The sequence below is a fragment of the Ruditapes philippinarum genome, unplaced genomic scaffold (assembly GCF_026571515.1).
Source record: "Ruditapes philippinarum isolate M1 unplaced genomic scaffold, ASM2657151v2 ctg4671_1_1_1_1, whole genome shotgun sequence".
NCBI classification, from domain to species: domain Eukaryota; kingdom Metazoa; phylum Mollusca; class Bivalvia; order Venerida; family Veneridae; genus Ruditapes; species Ruditapes philippinarum.
In genome coordinates, this window is record NW_026853290.1 from 46,745 (window position 1) to 66,254 (window position 19,510).

At 32.1% G+C, this 19,510-nt stretch overlaps 1 long non-coding RNA gene across 1 annotated transcript; it reads left to right on the forward strand.

Annotated features, from left to right (window-relative positions):
- Positions 1–39: 39 nt before the first annotated feature.
- LOC132736407 (uncharacterized) lies at positions 40–10,052 on the forward strand. Its single transcript, XR_009626571.1, has 3 exons — positions 40–4,853; positions 5,287–5,463; positions 6,099–10,052. It is a non-coding gene; the product is annotated as an uncharacterized LOC132736407 (long non-coding RNA).
- Positions 10,053–19,510: the final 9,458 nt, after the last annotated feature.

A 19,510-nucleotide genomic window follows, 5' to 3' on the forward strand; every position in this document is an offset into this window, starting at 1 on the left:
TGCGTCCCATTGTGCGTCGTGCTAGTTCTTGAAAATTAATGGCTAGATTTCAATGAAACTTTTTTATCAAGGAAGATGAGAATATCATTGATGTTACCGGGTTCGACCATTAAACACAGAGTTATTACCCCTGATTAGTTAAACAATAATATGAAGTTATTTTCGTTTCGGAGAGCTATTTCCTGAAAAACTATTGGCTTGATTTAAGTGAAATATGACGTTGTACTGTGAAATAATAATCGTGGAAGAACAATGAAAAAAAACCCAAAAAATATCATCCATAAACGCATAAAAGAAACAGCAAATTTGTTCAATTCAGTGAAAGATCATTTTTTATTTCACTGATGATCATATAAATCAATATTTTCACTCGTGGCAGCAGTAGCCACGAGTGAAAATATTGATTTTTATGATCACTAGTGAAATAACAATCCATCTTCCACTGACATTTTGTTGGAGGTTTTGTATCATGGGTAAGGATAATAAATTATCTTCATCAATATCTGAGGTACATACTACAAAGGAACTTAAGTCAAGTGATAAGAATCATGCGGCGAGGGGATATCAATTTAACTAGTTTCCTTTTGGGGGCGCAAGCCCCCAGTGTAATTACGATAAATTCAGTTTACGACATTTTGAACGCATCTAGGCTATCTAGATGCACTGAGCAAAAATAGTTCCAATATTTTGCCATAATTTTCAGATAATCATTAAACCTTATCTATTTTAAAATTGACTGGTCATTTTATTACTAAACTTTAAATCATTTTATTACAAATTTACATAAATCATTTCTTTACGCGATTTGAATATTACTACGCCAGCAGTCGATAAAAATTTAAAGAGAACCAGTTTATTTTTCTACCTTCTGGTTCTTGATGCATGAGAGCCAAAGTACGTGCATTAATTTAGTGCCAATTTTATTAAGTCATAAATTAACTATCATTGAATACAATAATTCAGGAAAAAAAGAAACACGATTTCAATTTAAGATAACTTTCATGCTTAAAATGCTTAAAAAGTGTGAATGTCAGAGAAAAAAATTTTAGTCTGATCGTTTGAATACGAACTATTTTCCCTCTGGCGTCATTTTCCCGCCATCGCCATCTTGGCTAGTTATTCCGAGAAAGATTGAGAAGTTTTGCTATCGAATAGGAAGTCCCAGGTGTTTAAAAGAGTTGTAAGTTTTATTAAACGAACACTTAATCTCCTTTATACCTAACTATTAAGTATCTTTGTTGCCTTTTCTTGCATTTATCAGTAGCAAAATCGTCAGGAAAACGACCTATTTTGGCTGTTTACTGCAGGTCAAGATGTTTATTATTGATATTTAATTACGTTGTAATACGTTGATATTATAGTTGCAATCTCTTTCGTATGTAGAATCAAGTTTTCTATACAATCTTGTAAAGCTATTGATATATTTCGCTTGATAGACTGCACATTTTAGTGCATTATATCGATTCAGGGTCAGCTCGGTTCTAAAACGTACTCTGCCCCCCAGTCAGCTCGGCTATTCTCCAACTTGGTCCACTTTTCAATATATTACTAGTAATATATTGGTTTGTTTTATCACTCTTTATTGTTGAAACCACAAAATTAATATCTGGATTAACTCAGAAACGTGGAAAGATATTTTTTTAAATTAATATAACATTTTTGGGGGTGCTTAACTACCTTTTGAACACATCTCTATTAGGTATCTAAGCTGGACAAAATAGGTCCAAAACTTGCCATGGTATACAGGAAAAATGTAATAATTGGCAAAATTGATATTTTTCTATTTTGTGATCATGATTTTTGCAAGCTACTGGAGGTAATGCCCCCGTCCTGTAATGAGTTAAATCCTGTCCTATGAGAGTCAAAGAATGTGCATAATATAGAACCAACATTATTAAGTCATATGTGAACTTACTATCATAGAACGCTACAACTAACAAAATATTGCACTATGTTTTTTTTTCCAACCAGATAAGCTTTTAAATGCTTCAAAAGTGCAAATATATTGTAAGAACTTTGTATGCATATGAAATATGAATACATACTATTTTCTCATGTACGTAATTTTCCCGTATACAGGAATTTTTTCCAGGATTTTGGGAACACGACCTATACCCATGGAATTGGGATTTTCAGCAGTGTTTTGTAAAAAATTGGGAAAAATTGCATGACTGAAATTTTGCAGTGATTTAACGGATGCAAACAAATACTGTCTAGGATGACATCTTCAAACATTTAAGCACTATTAAAGTGAAGAAACCCTTATTTGCAAAGATTTTAAAATTTTCATTCTATATTTTTATTATTTAATTTCAATTGGGAATTTTTTCCTGTGAATTGTGAAAATAATATACTATTTTCAATTCGGAATATGACCCAAAAACGGCTGTAAAAAAAGCCCAAAAAATCTCTGCCATTATCACCATGATGACAAGGTAAGCAGGTAAACATTGCGAAATTTTGTTCACTGTTGACTACGACTGTATGATATTCATTGTTTATATTTCACTATACTTTGAAAAATAATTGCAATCTGGTGTAACAATTACTTCATCCCTTTGTTTTTCCCTTTAGTGATTAAAATGCATAAAATCGTGTGAAAGAAATCCGATTCAACTCGGCCCTTGTCTAACTCATCCCAAAATGTTAAAGGACTGGTAATAATTATAATTGTTATACAATATGACTGAAGTTCAGATCTACTTATTTCATTCATGTAGATCTGATTTCCACAGTTTTGCCTTCATCAGATGTAGGATTTCATGATATTTATGGTCAGTCCATAACTTTATAGATTTTTTATTTGTAAATTCAAAGACATTTATATGAAAATAGTAGTTGTATTAAATTATAAAAAAACACAGGTCAATAATAATAATACTGAGTATATCATTAAATATAACAGTATGGTAATATTTAGAACAATTTGATGACTATCAATTTTCACTCTAAACAAAAATTTAAAAAGTCATAATACACTGATGAAACTTAACTTATTACCTTTGTTGATATAAACAATCAATAAAAACAACTTATCTTTAGCAGCAGAATTTTATATACATCATATTAAGTCATCATTACTTTTATTGTTTAACATTATTCTATATGATAATTAAATTAAAAGTATTCAAAAGTTTTTAATATTGATGGAAGTCTGCTATTGGTAGAGGAAGGAATACTTTACAATGGCAGTGGCTAGCAATATGAACCAGTATTGTTTGACAAAAGTGCTGGCTGTACGCGAGTCACATACGACTAGAATATACTCACTGTTGAGGCTAGCCGTACAGCATTTTAAAAATGAGTTGCCTAAAACAATAATATGCAAACTTGTTTCTAAAAGAAGATTATATTGAATATCATATACAATTTACAGTTGGTATATTAATTTTTAGTGTTTGATGATAGGAAGATATTTATTCCTTATAAAAATCATGGACTTGAATAATTTTAGTCTGTGTGAAAGCGCAAAGCGAAATAGACTGAAAATTAATTTATTATTTCTATGGACAATATAGATGTAATACATTTGTAATCAAACATGCGGGTCAATTTCCAGCAGTGGTTGAATTATGAAACCTAATGCATTACCTCCGCTTTGAAAAGTAATCAAATAGGCAAGAACTACTGTTAACTACATTGAAAATGAGGGCCATGGGTTCAATCCCCAAAAGGGTCAACTTTTTTTTCTTTCTTTTTTTCTTTTAACATTATTTATGTATCTCTCATGTCCCATTTGGAAAGAAAAAAGTGTTTAATTTTGATTTTTTAATTTATATAGGTATTTATTGGCTAAATTATGCTAAATCTAATAATAAATATGGTACCTGATATTTTCAAAGTGTAATATAATCAAAACTAGACGGTAAAAGTATTTCATATTTTACAAGATCAACCAATATACTTTTTTTAAAAAATTAGGGAAACATTAAAAAACAGGCACTCATTTGGGTAAATTTTAAGAATTTGTTAAATTAGGCTCCCTAAGTAGAAAAATGGTCAGACACGTGGTAAAAATGGGTGGGGTAGGGTAACATTTTTATACAGATTTCATAAATTTTAAGTAGAAACCATAATTTTGCTTATTTGGATTGTTAGCTGAATGGTACTATTTGTTTCTTACCAAAAATTAATGGGAAAACATTTTTCATTAGAATATTATTGCAGATTATTTAAAGGTTCCTACTTTCTAAAAAAGGGCCCTCATAACATCCTAGCTTGAGTTCAGAAAAGTGGCCATAACTTGATTTCTGTACGGTAAACTTTGTTTAGATTTTGCATACATGTGTACTTTAAGGTATACATCTGACTTATGATGTCAATTTTTTAGTTCCTGATAGTGCCCATTAGGGTCCTAATACCTTAATAATAATTTTATTTAACTTTTAGCTACTTGACAATTTCATGCTGGATGTTTGCTTTCCATTACATTTTGCATAAGAGCTCTATAATTGGCATTAAAGTCCACGGGCCAATTTATTTCGATAGATCTTTCCGAAATCTTGTTATAATATAAATGGCTGAACATCATCATAGAAATAAAAAAAATTAATTATGTTAATTCTTTGTAAAAATGTTAGAAGATTTGCAAGTTACTGACTTTATCATTGCATCTATTTATGATTGAAAAAATGGCTAGCCTCAACAGTATGTATAGGCTAGAACTTTCGGTTTGCATTTTAGGCCAAAATATATTGTTACAGTCATGACGGCTTTCGCGTTGCTGACAACAAACTTTAACCTTGTTCATAACTTTTTCAGATCTTGGTGTATTGTCTTCATACTTGGCGACAACAACCCTTCAAGTAGACTGGACTATACTAGTAAACTTGACCTTCATATTAACATTCAAGGTGAAATGTCTAATATTTTCTTGTTTTTTTTTGCTAGGATTGTCCTCAAACTTGAACACAACAGTCTTTCAGGATAGGACCTGACTCACTCATAAATGTCCTTGAAGCTTTTGTGATCAGAAGTTGTGCAGAATGATACAAACCCAGCACAATTTCATTTACTTGGTATTGCAACTTCTGAGGCAATGGATTTTAAAATTTCTTAAAATTTCAGGACAGTATAGTAGATTGTAAAGACATTTAATTGATACTGTATATACACTATAATCACTATAGTATACTATAGAAATTTTTCTGCTTGGACAATTTTGAACAAATTGTTTCTTTAATAGTTTAAATTACTGATTTGATAGGAACTAACATAATTATTTGGATACTATATGTATATCTAATAATAATAATATTCTATCTTTCCAACTTTCTTGTGAATCAGAAGGTAGGCCTACATGTCAGATTTGTGAATGTCAATGGCAGGATATCGATTTAAAGCGTCAATGAGGATAGAATCAAGAGAGATACAGGCTTAAAGATGAGACTGTCAATCTAACTAACCTTGAAGTGAATAAATGGAAAAATGTTTCTTTCAATAGCATGGACATTTAAGGAAGAGGTACATGATTATTAAGAAGTATTTGTATAAGATATTTCTTAATTATTATATTCTAATAGCTTTTTTCTTCTTGACTTGTTAAAAGGCCGACACAGGAAAGTTTATTTTAAGTCAGTGAGCTTCTGTCGCTGGATAGACTATTGTCACAAAAAGCCAAATTTATAAAGAAGAATTACAGTGTATTTAAATATCATCTTATACTAGAAATTAGGAACAAAAGTAGGTAGCAAGAACAATTGTGACATGTAACATGTATTTAGGAATTCAGCTTTCCTTTCCTTTTCACCTCAAGACAATTCACAAACAATATTGAATATTCACAGTAAGCACTCTTAAATATCTGACATATTTGATCATCTTAAGGTTCGAGCTCTGCCAGGGTTTACGGATTCTTTCATGTGAGAAAGCTATCCAGCTCATTTATGGAAAATTGATGGTACCAAGGTGCTGGTTAGTGCCTGAAATCATACACATAGGTGCACTAAGGTCTTCCTCAACCAGTAAAGATGGAAATTGGGCATATAACCTGTGCTTTAAATTGCCCCCGTCCTCTTTCTCCCCCCCCCCTTCCCTAAAAAAAACAAAATAATGAAATTTTAATTTTGCAATTAACTTTTTATAAACAAATATTTCAGGAAACAGAGGCGCTTGTATGATAGAACAGTAAAAGCAGGAGTGATAATAGAAGTTACATGTGGATATGTCTTTATGTCGGAAACACCAGGGAAATTGAAATATTTGGGTTTTTCAAAACTTAAAAGAAATTGGCCTGCCCTTTGCAATGTTGGATAGTGAGTTTCAGATGTGATGTCGAAAGCCTCATGAATATAGTACCCTGACTTAATTAGTAAAAGAAATGACATTGAGGAGAAAACTAGTCACCAGTCTTTCACGAAGAACATTAGATAACTTTCCAATATTTGAAATATCATAATATGTATAGAACTTTAATGAGCCACCAGTTTTTCACCAGGAAAATATTATCACTTATCTATTTTTGAAATATGTATGAACAGAACTTTTTCAACTTTAATGTGAGAGTTTATCACAAAGAACATGAGATAACCTATGAACAGAACCACATTTGTATATAGAGGCACCAGTTCATCACCTGAAGTAACTTATCAATGTTTAAAATTTGTTTGTACAAAAAAATATCAAGGTGCAAGTTTCTTTTATTAAGAACACTTATTGATTAGATAACTTACAATATTTACAAACATTTATAGTACCATACCCATTTAAATATTTCAGCTTAGAGTGTATTATCCAAAATACACGTATTGTTATAATGTACTTTATAGTGTATTTATTATTATATTTATTATATAGTTTTAATTCTACTTGATTATCAATAAGTATGTTTTTAAAAACATTTTGATTTTACTAGATCTTGAAAATATTATATCCCATGCACTTTCATTTAATTTGGAATAATGAATCCAATGAATACTATAATAAGAATAGGATTAAAATTGATAATGTTTTTATATCTTTAACTAATATAAGAGTACAAAAGTAAGGTTTAAACTTAAAGAAAAAATGTCCCCACTGGCCTAGGGTTTGATACCATAACTCTCAGTTCATTGCTGTTTGTAGATTTTCTTGCCTATAAATATACTCAAGTATGTTATATATAATAGTGTTGTTTTTTTTAGCTTTGTTTTTTTTTTATTTTGAAGCAGCATGCCTCCACTTTATTGCTATTTTTCATGAAAATTTTGAAAATGTATATCAAAATAAAATATTGTGAAGTAAACAAAGAAAGTAATGACTATTGAACATATTGCTAATGACACAATCCATATAATTTACCAAAAAGGTGCCAAAATATGCAAAAATATCCCGGGAAGAGTCACACTTTAGATATATGGGGATCATTTGAATATTGCAAAATCAGTCATAAATGGCACATAATGTAAGGTATTTCTTGGACTTTTAACTTTTCTTAATATCTGTTTTAACAAGTTTGATTTCTTATGGCATATCTGAAGGCATTGAACAATTAATTCTAAAAGTAATTGTTTCATAGAGAAATAGTTATTTGATCACAATTTTAGTTTTTTTTACTGTTTGAAAAAGAAGCTTTGAGTTGAAAAATATGGAATATTTTGTTAAATCTTTGTTAGGCTTGTCCATCCGATAGAAGATTTATCTAAAAATGATAGGACTAAAACTGCATAGAAATTATGATGTTAAGCAAAAACAACCCTTAAAATTGAAAGGGCATAAGTTTGACTCTTTTGCAAATTCCACAAGAAGTTTCATTTATATTTTATTCATTTAAAAAAATTATAATTGCCCATAAATGTACCAAATATGATATGAGAATTTTCTATGAATGCCTATTGATATTTTAAAAATCTGTTATTCATGTAGCTCTGATGAAAATTTTGGCAAATTGTGTTACACGCTTATTGATAATTGTTAGTATATTCATTAGTATGATAATCACTAGTTGCATAGTTTATTATAATAACACTTCTGCATGTTTCATTTAAAACAAATTTTGTTGGAAATGGTGAAACATATTCAGTAGATTTTAAGGCAGCTGATATGAATAAGGGCATGTGTTTAGCTAAACAATGAATTTCGAGCTATTGCTACAGTCAAGTTGCTGTTCCTGCACATGTTGCTTACCAGAAACTTTAAACTTAGCTTAATTTTTCAAAAGACTTTTCTTGGACACAACCATTTTTTGGACAAGATAATCAAGAAGACCGAATGAAGTTGACCTTGATTCATGAATTATATTGACGACGAGATCAAATGTATGAATTTTGATTTTGAATTTTTATTTTCTTCAAACTTGAAAACTAAGACATAAAAGAGAATCAAACACAATATGACATTGACTTTAATGTACTTGATGATAAAATTATTGAATTTCACAGTTTTTAGCTATAATTTGCTATTGTTTTGCTTTGATTATACATTGCATCAGCACTGTAAATGTCATAATATGGTTACTGTCCAGCATGACTGCTGGAGTGAACAACCTTGACCACTCTGTCACAGACTATCCTTCTAACAAGACATCCCAAAAGATTAAATGGAACTTGACCTTGAATTTAATTAGGGACATACTATTGTTTTTGCCTTCACCATCTGACCTTCCGTCAAGTCGTCTGCATTAAGCTTATCCGAACTTCACAGGTTTAACTACTGGTGGAACTTCAACTAAACTGTACAGGAGTGATCAATTCCATCCGTAGTTATGCGCATTACCGGCAAGTTCCGATTTGCTGCTCAAAATGGCTACCAAGCTAAAATTAAAAAAATCTTGTCCGGCCTTCACATGTCAAACTTCCGGTGGGATTTTAACCAAACTTTACAGGATTGATGAGTACCATCCCTAGGTATACACATCTTCGGCAAATTCCACTTCGCTGCACAAAATGACCACCAAAGCTAAAAATAGAAAAATCATATCGACTTTCAAAGGTCAAGTTACTGGCGAGATTTCAACCAAATTTTACAGTATTGATCAGTACCATCCCTAGTTATGAACGTTGTGTACATCGCCGGCATGTGACGCTCTGCAGCAAAAAATGGCTGCAAGATCTAGAAGTAGAAAAATCTTGTTGGATTTACAGGTCAAACTACTGGTGGGATTTCAATTAAACTTTACAGAAGTGATCAGTTCCATCCCTTGTTGTGCACATTGCCTGCAAGTTCCGTTTCACTTCACAAAATGGCCACAACAGCTTAAAATAGAAAAAATCTTGTCACAGGTCAAACTACTGGTGGGATTTCAACCAAACTTAATACAAGCCTTTGTTGTGCACATCGGCATCACGTTTAACTTCGCTGCACAAAATGGCTGTGAGAGCTTTAAAAAGAAAAATCTTGTTCGGCTTTCACAACTGCTGGTAAGATTTCAATGAAACTTCCCAGGAGTGAATAGTGCCATCCCTAGTTGTGCACATTGCCGGCATATTTTGTTTCACTGCACAAAATAGCCCCAGAGATAAAAATAGAAAAATCTATCACATGTCAAACCGCCAAAATTCAAAGGAGTGATCAGAACACATGTTTTGTGACCTCTATTTGATAAAAAAAAATCTTTGGAGTTAGCTTGAATTGTCATTACTTTGTTATTTTTTAGAGATTTGATTCATGCTTGGGCACACAAACACAAACACAAAGCAACATGTTAAATTTTTCTGATATAACTTTTACCTTTAAATGACTATTACCTCCAAAGTTAAAACAAGTGAAATTCGCTCACATTGTCATAACTTTGTTTTTATCTATGATTTGTTTAATTCTTGGACAAAAGAAAACTTATCATTCAACTATGACCTTTACTTAAATGTGTTGACAGTCAAACTCAAATTTACTTTATACATTTTTGTTATGTTTTCTAGGAGTACTCGAGCCGAGCATGACCCAAGCTAGATAGTGGCTCTTGTTTTCAATGCCAACTACATTATATGTATCCATTCCATTTTACATTGTCACATGTTTAGTGTATTGTGCTTGTTGGTTTCTACAAAAAAAGTTTGTTCTGACAGTCCTAGTTTTATTTTAGAAATAATTTATAGACAGTTAAATTTTCTGTTTATTTTCTATATGCATAATCATTTCTTGGAATAAATATAGTAAGTACACTGATTTATGTGTTATATACTCACATAAGGAATTCCTTTACATGAAAATTGGTTAAAAGAAAAAAAATAGATAACTTGAAACAACTATAGTTTCCCAACAAATTCCAATGTCATATGTTTATATAATTATATATATATTTATATTATATACAAAATGGGCACTTATTCTACTTTGAAAGTAGGAAATATATCAGCTTGAAACACCTGAAGTAGATTTGCAACATATTGCGCCCCCATCAGTGCTTTCAGCACTTTGATTTTACCAATACCCCAATACAGAACGACAGGACATGTTAAGAAGAGAAGACTTGCAAAGTTTCGATTAGTTAATCACAGCGGGTAAATTGAAGTTTTGAGTTTTCATTTGTTACTAATACACCATATGTTTTTAATGTGTATGGTATTAGGGGCACATAGACCGAGGGAAATGTCATAAATGGTCATAAATATAAAATTCTGTTTCATTCAATATCTTGATAAATATTTTATCCTCATTAATGAATGGATTTCTTTAATATTTAGAAACAATAGCCCCTTTTACAAGACATTTAATTAAGTATATCAAAGGTCAGGTTCTAAACTCGTAATATTTGTTAACTTGATGGATTTCTATCAAATTTATACACAATAATCTTTCGTTCAAGACGTTCAATTATTCCGACCTATGTGTGAGCTTGACCTCTGGCTGGCCTGGAATCTTGAAGATGTGAAAACTTTAAAGTATGTCATATTATTATCCACCGCCTATTAAAATTAGAAGGGGATATTGTCGGACCTTTTAAAACAGAGTTATCGTCCCTGAATTATTAAGGTTCTGTAAATGTTTGCGCTACTTCTCGGCAACTGCTGACTGGATTTTAAGGAAACGTTATAGGAACTGTGGTTGCTGATGTTAATAATAATTATAACTAGCATTCGTCGGTTGACGATTTTGCTTGTTTTCTTATTTCTGAACGCATTTCTTAAATATTTTTAGAGAATAACACATTTATATCCCAAAAAGAAGGGCATATAAAATTGAATTTCCCAAATTGCCCTCCATCCGTCCTTCCCTGACTTTCAGTCTGAAAACTTTAATATTGGCTACAACTTCCGTAAAAACGAATGGATTTAGTTAAAAACGACGTTGCGACATATATCAATTGACCATGACCTTACAATGACCTAACATGGAAGGTCAAGTTGTCGTTAATATGGACACTTACTGGTAGTCGTAATGTCATCCTTCGGGGTAACATGTCGTCTTTAAGTGTAAACTCTTGATGACTTCTACCGGGTATGTTAGTACATAATTGAAACTTAAATCGAGCCTGATAGATGCCATGGTTCTGTTAGTTTATATGTCGGCAATACGACACATATTAACGCGACATATTACCGTCCTGTTGTGGATAAAATATGCGCGTCTTTGACTACTTTTTGCTAACAGTCTGTGCATGAGCATCACATTATAATTCTTGTCGACATAACATTACTTCTTCCTAATATCTTGTCATGTTGTCTATAAGGTGGATGGGGTGAGGTGTGGTAGGGGTGTGGGATTGAATTCCTTCACTTTACTGTTCGTGGCCGTTTTGATGATATTTAGAATTTATAGCCGGACAATTCAAATTTTAGCCTCTCCTTTTACTAAAAACCTCAACATATGCATTGTGTGAAAAATACCGTACCGATACGTCTCATATTTTCTGTGTTTGTTTGTTTGTTTTGGGTTTTACGTCAAGTCGACACAGTATAGATCATATCGCGACGTTCCAGCTTTACTGGTGGAGGAAGACATCAGGTGCCCTTCGGTGCATTATTTCAGGCACGAACGGGCACCTGAGTAGAACCACCGACGTTCCGTACGTTAGCTGGATAGCTTCCTCACATGAAAGAATCCAAAGTCCCTTTCGGGATTCGAACCCACAGCGGTGAGGGGCTAGTGGTTTTCTGTGAAAAATTCGTTTATACTTAGATGTTTAAAAAATAGGGCTTGAGAATTTCACAGCACCTTTTTTGTGCAAATTTGTACGAACTTGTCACACACGTGTGAGGAATTCGAGCGAATTTTTCACATGAACGAATTTCGTTTTTGTGAAATAATGAGGTTCGTTACGAAGAGCTCTGCTTTCAGGAGGTCAAATGTCAGCCGTTTCTCGTTCCAGAAATAGAGAAACAAAAGCCAACATATTTTTGTGAGATGAACTATCTCCCTATAATTATTACTATGTATACCAGCGTCTTTGCTCGATCTGTCTGTTCGAAGGTCAGGGTTATATAGAAGATGAACTGGAATTTTAACGTTAATGCTTTCCGCTAAAAAGTAAACAAACAAAAAACTGAGACAACGTTTTTGCCTAAAACTTTTAAACTGCCAAAGGATGTATAGAGTATTTTTCGTCCAATAACAAGAATATAGCATTTCAACAGCATTGAAAGTTTTTATAACGATTATATTGTTCACTGAGTTTAAGTGACTTATGACATTGCGTATAATGTCAAAGCTCAAATAATATTTACACTATATCAAGAACCGTGTTATGTACAAAGGAAGTACATGACTATTTTACCCCAAACGGCTTTTAAATGTGATTTGCAATCAATTAGTAAAACAGACCCATATATTCAACGGTCATGGTCCAGCACGGTTCAGGGAAAACTATTTCTTCTAAATCATAACAAGCAAATAATCGGCCATTGGCCTATAAACTTCATATAATTGGCATCCACATTAAATCAAGTAACAGAAATATTCCGTTAATGGGCTTTGGTACTATTTTAATGTCAGCGTCACAATGGCTTTGAAGAAAACTTGTGTTTTCGCTCAATAGAAAACCACCTGAACTACTCTTAAAACTTCTTAGGTGTATATATCTTTTTATGACAATTTGGTTATTAATGTACTGCCATAATTAGTGTAAATACGGAATTTATTTCTCTTTAAGCTTAATTGGTAATGATATGGTGACAATAAAAAGGAATTATCATTTTTTTCACTACACATGGCGTTATCTATGAACATTAAAGTTGATTGAAACTCTTGTCTTGTTTTAATTATAGACCAGCTACAACAGTGATTATTCAACAATATGTAGCAAAATGGTTTGCCAGAGAACAGACATGCCCGATAGATTGAGGAACACTATTCCATGGTATGGTACCACATGTGGACATGGCAAGGTAGGATTAATCTTAAAGATTAAAAATAATATAATGCTAAACAAGCTTCTCTTTTCTTAAATTGCTTAATCTTAAATTGTAATTATGCCATAATAAGTAATCATCATTTATCAATTAAAATAATTGCATCACTCAGAAATATATTGACTCTGTGCATTTATCTTTAGATGTGTAAATCAGGGCATTGCATCGAATCTCCCCTAGCACCTCCAGTCAACGATGGTAAGTGAAGCTTTAATGTAAAATATTTACGATTTTCAAATACAATCATCGTCAGTATAAACTTTGTGGCAATATTTCACCTTTGTACAAAGTGAGTTCCCATAAATAGTAAAATACCATCGAGAATTAACTATCATTATTATTCTAACACACCGTTATAAACATCGATTGTAAAAACAAACATGTGTGTCACTGCGTTTCAAACAGGACAAAAACCATAATCCGTTTTGTAATCATCTACTTACCCTATAAATGCCAGTAAGCAACTACACATTCAAGTTTTACAATACGTTATTTAAGGAATGATATATTCCAATCTCCCAAACAGTGATTTAATTAATAAAATCATTGTTTGGAGTTCGGATGCGAGGAATTATATCACGAGGGAATAGCTCGGGCAATATAATGATGCGCATCCGAACGACACCGATTTGTATATACTATTTCGATTCTAACTCGATATCATCACATGTAAATGCTACCGTACCTGATATTTAGCCTAATTACGGCTTATTTGTTTCCTTACTTTATTTTCAGCGCGTTACATTTTAAGTGCTTACGTCACGTGTATAATGATTACGTCACATGTCTTAATATAGAAGGTCAAACAATGACTTTATTTAAGAAATAAAATATATCCCAAACAGTGATTTTATCGCTCAATAAAATCACTGTTTGGAGTTCGGATGCGAGGAAGTATATCACGAGAGCGTAACCCGAGTGATAAAATGTTGCGCATCCTTACGACAAGCAGTGATTTTATCAAACAATAAAGTCACCGATTAGTATATAAATAACACATGGGTTTATGGGTAACAGTAAAAATATCATCCCGAGGAAAATACTGTTACTCGAGGCGTAGCCTGTTAAAAAAATACTGTTACCTATGTAACAGTACAAAATTCTTAGTCACGTGGTACACTTGCATTAACAGTAAAAATAACTCCCAGAGGCCGATGGGAAATTAGCATTACGAAAAAAGTGAGGGGTAATAAAAAATATTATCTTGGTTCTAACACGACATCAATAAGCCGTAACTGATATTACCTTACATTGCGCCTGATTTGTTTTCATACTTCAGTGCGTCATATTTTAGTGGTTACGTCACGTGTATAATGATAACGTCACATGTCTTAATAAAGAATGCCAAACTGTGATTATACTGCATAATAACACACCGTAGAATCCTGTATGTTCAATAGGGGACAATGCGGGTCGAGTTAATATACATAAAAACACACACTTTCGGTTCTTCTTTGTTGGGAAAATACGGGTCGTGTTAGAATAAATTATGTATATGTTAGTGCTCATTCGTGCTATTCTACACAAATTTGAAAGTTCGACTAGAGCGATAGCGATAATCTCTGTAGAACAGCTACGGATGCATACTAACACACTTTGTGCCAAGCTTTATTTTGCTTCATTAATAATCGCTTTATTACATCACCACTTTTGTAATAGAAATCAGAAAAATAAACTAAATAATAAAAAAAAACAAACAAACATAAAACGTGAATTTTCTCTTGTGTCCTTTCACTTTTTCACCTTCTCACTCCCCAATACCAGCTTATAATGTCGTAAGCTACATTACACCTATATAATATTGAAAACATATAACAACATCTCATGTTGTGCTTGTTTTTGGAGAAAGTAATTCGGATTTAAGATTTAAAAGGACTCTCCTGAGGTTTAAAATCCTAAAAACATAACATTTGAATGTCTTTCATAAATGTTCTGGTACACTTTAAAAAGAAATATAATTATGCAAAAATAGTTTAGAAATATACTTTGAAATAAATTGAAAATCGTAATATTAATTTATGTTTTTCTTCGCCCGATTTGAGTGAGAAGAGTTTTAACGCTTTTCATTTTGATTCATTTTTTTACAATTTGAATAATAATTCTGGAAAAACAAAGTGGCAAATGATCTGCAATTTTGCACAAGGATTAGTGGTCTTAAACTACATCAAATGGTACATTTATCTGGGAAAAAATCTCTTTCCCATCATGTCAGAAAACCTAAGTGGAGTCCCTTTAAAGGTTTTTTAGCGGCAATAATTCATTCAGCGGATGTACCGTATGATTTCAGCATTTGCATAAATTCATTTCATTAAATTCCTTTTATTATTTTTTTTACAAAACTGTACTGCTATATATCAATACATTTTTCAAATGATCATTGAAAGTGTACTAAGTATAATGGGTTAGTAAGAACAAAGAAAAAATTCCAAACCATGCAATAATTCCACATAACAGTCGAGTTCGATATACTTTCACTGTTTTATCGCAAGGTGCAGCGATTCGTCTTTGATGTCCTTCAGCTGTTATACACAAGTAAAATGCTTTATTGGTGATAACATGCAGTGCGATATCTCAGATAATGTGTACTTCTTTTGAAAAAAGTGTGCGTTATTTTAAATAAAGCACAGTTATCTAAGTGCATTTGGTTTATGTATAAGCGTAACCGTAGACAAATACACTACAAGGGTCACTGGACGGTACTCAAATTTATGCAAGAAAAATAACGAATAAATTCAGTTTGGGGAAAAATAATGGCGTACTGTGGATAAGGCTGTCAGTTTAGATAGAAAATTGTCTGTGGCTTGAACGTACATGTTTATTAACCTTTTCATCCTTTTACGGTTTTACCTGAATTCTTTTTATGCTTTTGAGTTGATAACTGTTTTATCCTTGATTTTTTTTTTTAATTTCATCAAAAAAAAATAATTTCACATTTTCAAAGACGAGATTACTTTTAGCTCGACTTTACTAGGTATATGGAGAGTTGTCCTGCTGTCCTACTGGCCCCGGCGTCCGCTTCCAGAATTCAGATTTTAGTTTTGATGTTGTAAAATATTTTTCACTAAAACTTTTTTCATTTCTTAAGGTATCAACTTCAAACTTCAAATATATGTTCCTTATCATCAACTACATCTTATGTACCAAGGTTTATAACTCTTGCGACAATATTTTGATATTCATTTCCCCTCGAACATTAGAAATTTTCTTAAAAACTATCTATCTTTAACTGTTACTTCTTTATTTCTTAAGGGATCAACTTCAATACTCCTTATCATTAACCATATGTTATGTGACAAACTTTAATAAACACTAGCACTAATATTGCAAGAATAATCTCCCCATAACTTTAGATTTTTTTTACGTGAAAAATCTTTTTAAGTTTTAAAGGTATCTACCTCAAACTTAAAAACTAATTCCTTATCAATTACATCTTATGTGACAAGGTTCATAACTCTTGAAGCAACACTTTTAGATTTATCTCTTTGAAATTTAAGATTATTATGCCCCCACAAAGTGGGGAGCATAAAGCGTTGTACTTGACCGTCCCGTCCTCCCGTACGTCTGTCCTACGTTTCCCCCCAAATCTTGTTGAACCAACTCCTCTTAAACCCAATAAGGCAGATTTGTTTAAACGTTCCCAGGGATTGAACAACCCTTAATGGTCGGTAGATGGTAGAAAAAAGGAAAAGAATTTTTTGCTTGCGACCAAATTTTTAACAAAATTATAGCCCTTTGTTGATTTTTTCACTATATAATATGTAGAAAAATTTTTGTGAAACGCAACTCCTCTAAACCGGATGGCAGATTATGCTTAAACTTCCAGTCGAGGGGATGAACAACCTTAAAATGGTGTAGATGGAAGTAAAGGAAAGAATTTTGCTTTGGGCGACAATTTAAAAACAAATTATGGCCCTTTGTTGATTTTTTCACTATATATCATATAGAAATTTTGTTGAACCGCAAAATCGCCTCTTAAACCGGATTGGTAGAATTTTGCCTTATCTTCCAGGGGATGAAAAAACCTTTAAAATTGAATGGTAAAAATGGAAAAGGGAATTTTTGGGTGCGACCAAAATTTTAAAAAATTAAAGGCCCTTTTGGTTTTTTTTCAAATAAAATTCCCCTATAGTTGTTTAAATTGGGGCCCCTTTCCGGGGTCCTAAAATTTTTCCCAAAAGTGGTTTTCCCCAAATTTTTTTTTTGCTGATAAAATTTTACAATGTCAGGGCCCCTTTTAGAGAAAAAAAGGGTTAAAATTTTATAAAATTTAAATTAAAAAGTCAAAAAAAATAAAAAGGGAAAAAGACTTACTTGTAATTTAAATCCCAAAATTAAACCAAATTTCCACCAAATATCGTCCCCTTATTTTTTTTGTTTCATTTTTCAGTCTAAAAAAACATTCCTTTCCCCATGCAGAACTGCTTCTTTAAAGACATTTGGGCATATTTAAATATCCCAAAAGGGTTCCCGCCGGGAAAGCTTTAAAGAAAATTTGGAAAAACAAAAGACAGCCATCAGACAGAAAAAAATAAGTTAAACAACCCAGCGTTTTTGAAAAAGGCCAAAAACCTTTTTAAAAAATTCCAAGATTCCAAAAATTTTCCCAGCCGTTTTTTTTAAAAGTTTATACATCTGTTTAACAATTTATATATTGTATTTTTTACAAAATTTTCAAAAAAAGTTTTCTTTTTTTGTTTCTTTCCTTTTTTTTCTACTTTCGTCCAAACGCGCCTTATTAAGAGGACAAAATGAAAGCGTTTGTTTTTGAAGGGATGGCCCCCAAAAATGTTTCGCCGGCCTGGGCGTTCTAAAGCCCTGGCCCCTTAAGATGCTGGGGGGCGAAAGTTTGCGATTTTACTTCCGCTCCAAAATGGGGTTCTGAAATTTTTTTTTTGGGCTCCCATGAAAAACGCGCCCCGGTCCCGACAGGGATTTTAAGAAAATGTAAACCCCCTAACGTAAAAACGCCAAATTTTGAAGTAAAGGTTTGGGGGTTTCCTGATCGATTTGAAAGACCACAGACAAAAAAAAAAAAATTTTTGTAAAAATTGGACTTTTCCCCGTATTATGTTATTGCGGTTTGATCATCAATTTTTTAAGGTAATTAAATAAAGATGGGTTTTTAAATTTTTTTTCGGGTGAAAAACCCCATTATTGTTATTTTTTTTTCAGGGACTTGACATTGAAAGTATTTTTCCCGAAAAAGTTTATACAGGCAGTGAAATTCCCTTTCCAAACCCAAAAATTAAAAAATTTCCCGAAAAAGGATTTTTTAAAAAAAGTACGTTCAAAAAACCCCAAAAAAACAAAAATTTTTCAGACTGGGGCAAAACCATATCCCAGAACCCCCATTTTTCTTTCCCCAATCTGAATAAAATTCGTTGTTTTTCCAGGGCCCAAAAAATTAGTACCCCTTTTCCCGTGAAACCCTTTTGTATTTTTCTTCGGGGAAAGCTTATACATGAACCAAATCCCAAATTTTTGCTTTTTGAAATAACGCAAACTTTCTTCTAAAAGGAAAGTAAAACTTTTTAAAAGGGTAAATGCAACGTATTTCCGTTTATAATCCCGGGAGAAATTAAAGAGGAACGTTTGGTGGCCCCAGCCCGGGAGGGGCGAAAGGGGCTTCCCAAAAGTTTTTTCCTTAAAAACTCTGCCCCGTTTTTTTAAAAACGAAATAAACGTGGTTTAGACGTTAAAAATTTTAGCATTCAATTTTAAAAAAAAAACCCCCAAATTTAATACAAAAGCATAATTAAACCTTGTGTTTCCGGGGCCGGGTTAAAATTTAAAACCCAATTTTTTAAAAATTTTTTATAAAATACGTTTATTTTTTCCCGGGGGCCAAAAAACTGGGAAAATAAAAATGCTCCTGAACCGAACGAAAAAATTTTGAATTTTTAATTGATTTAAAAAAAAGGGTTTTTCCATCGGAGATTTTTTTTAATTTTTTTCAACTCAAGAAAAAAATTTAAATTTTTCTCTACCCCCAAAATAAAACATGACAAAATCAGAAAAAACCTGAAGGGTTGGCAGATTGAAAAATAAAAAAAAAAATTACTGACATCAGAATTTGTTTTTTTTTTTTTTTTTCAAAACACCCCATGTTTTTTTACCCAAAAGGGCCCTGAAAGGCCCTGAATCGTCACTTTTTTCAAAAAAAACTGTTTTTTAGTGGGTTATAGAATTTTTTTTTCCCAAAAAAAAACTTGTAGAAAGAAAAGTCAATGTCAACCCTTTAACAACCT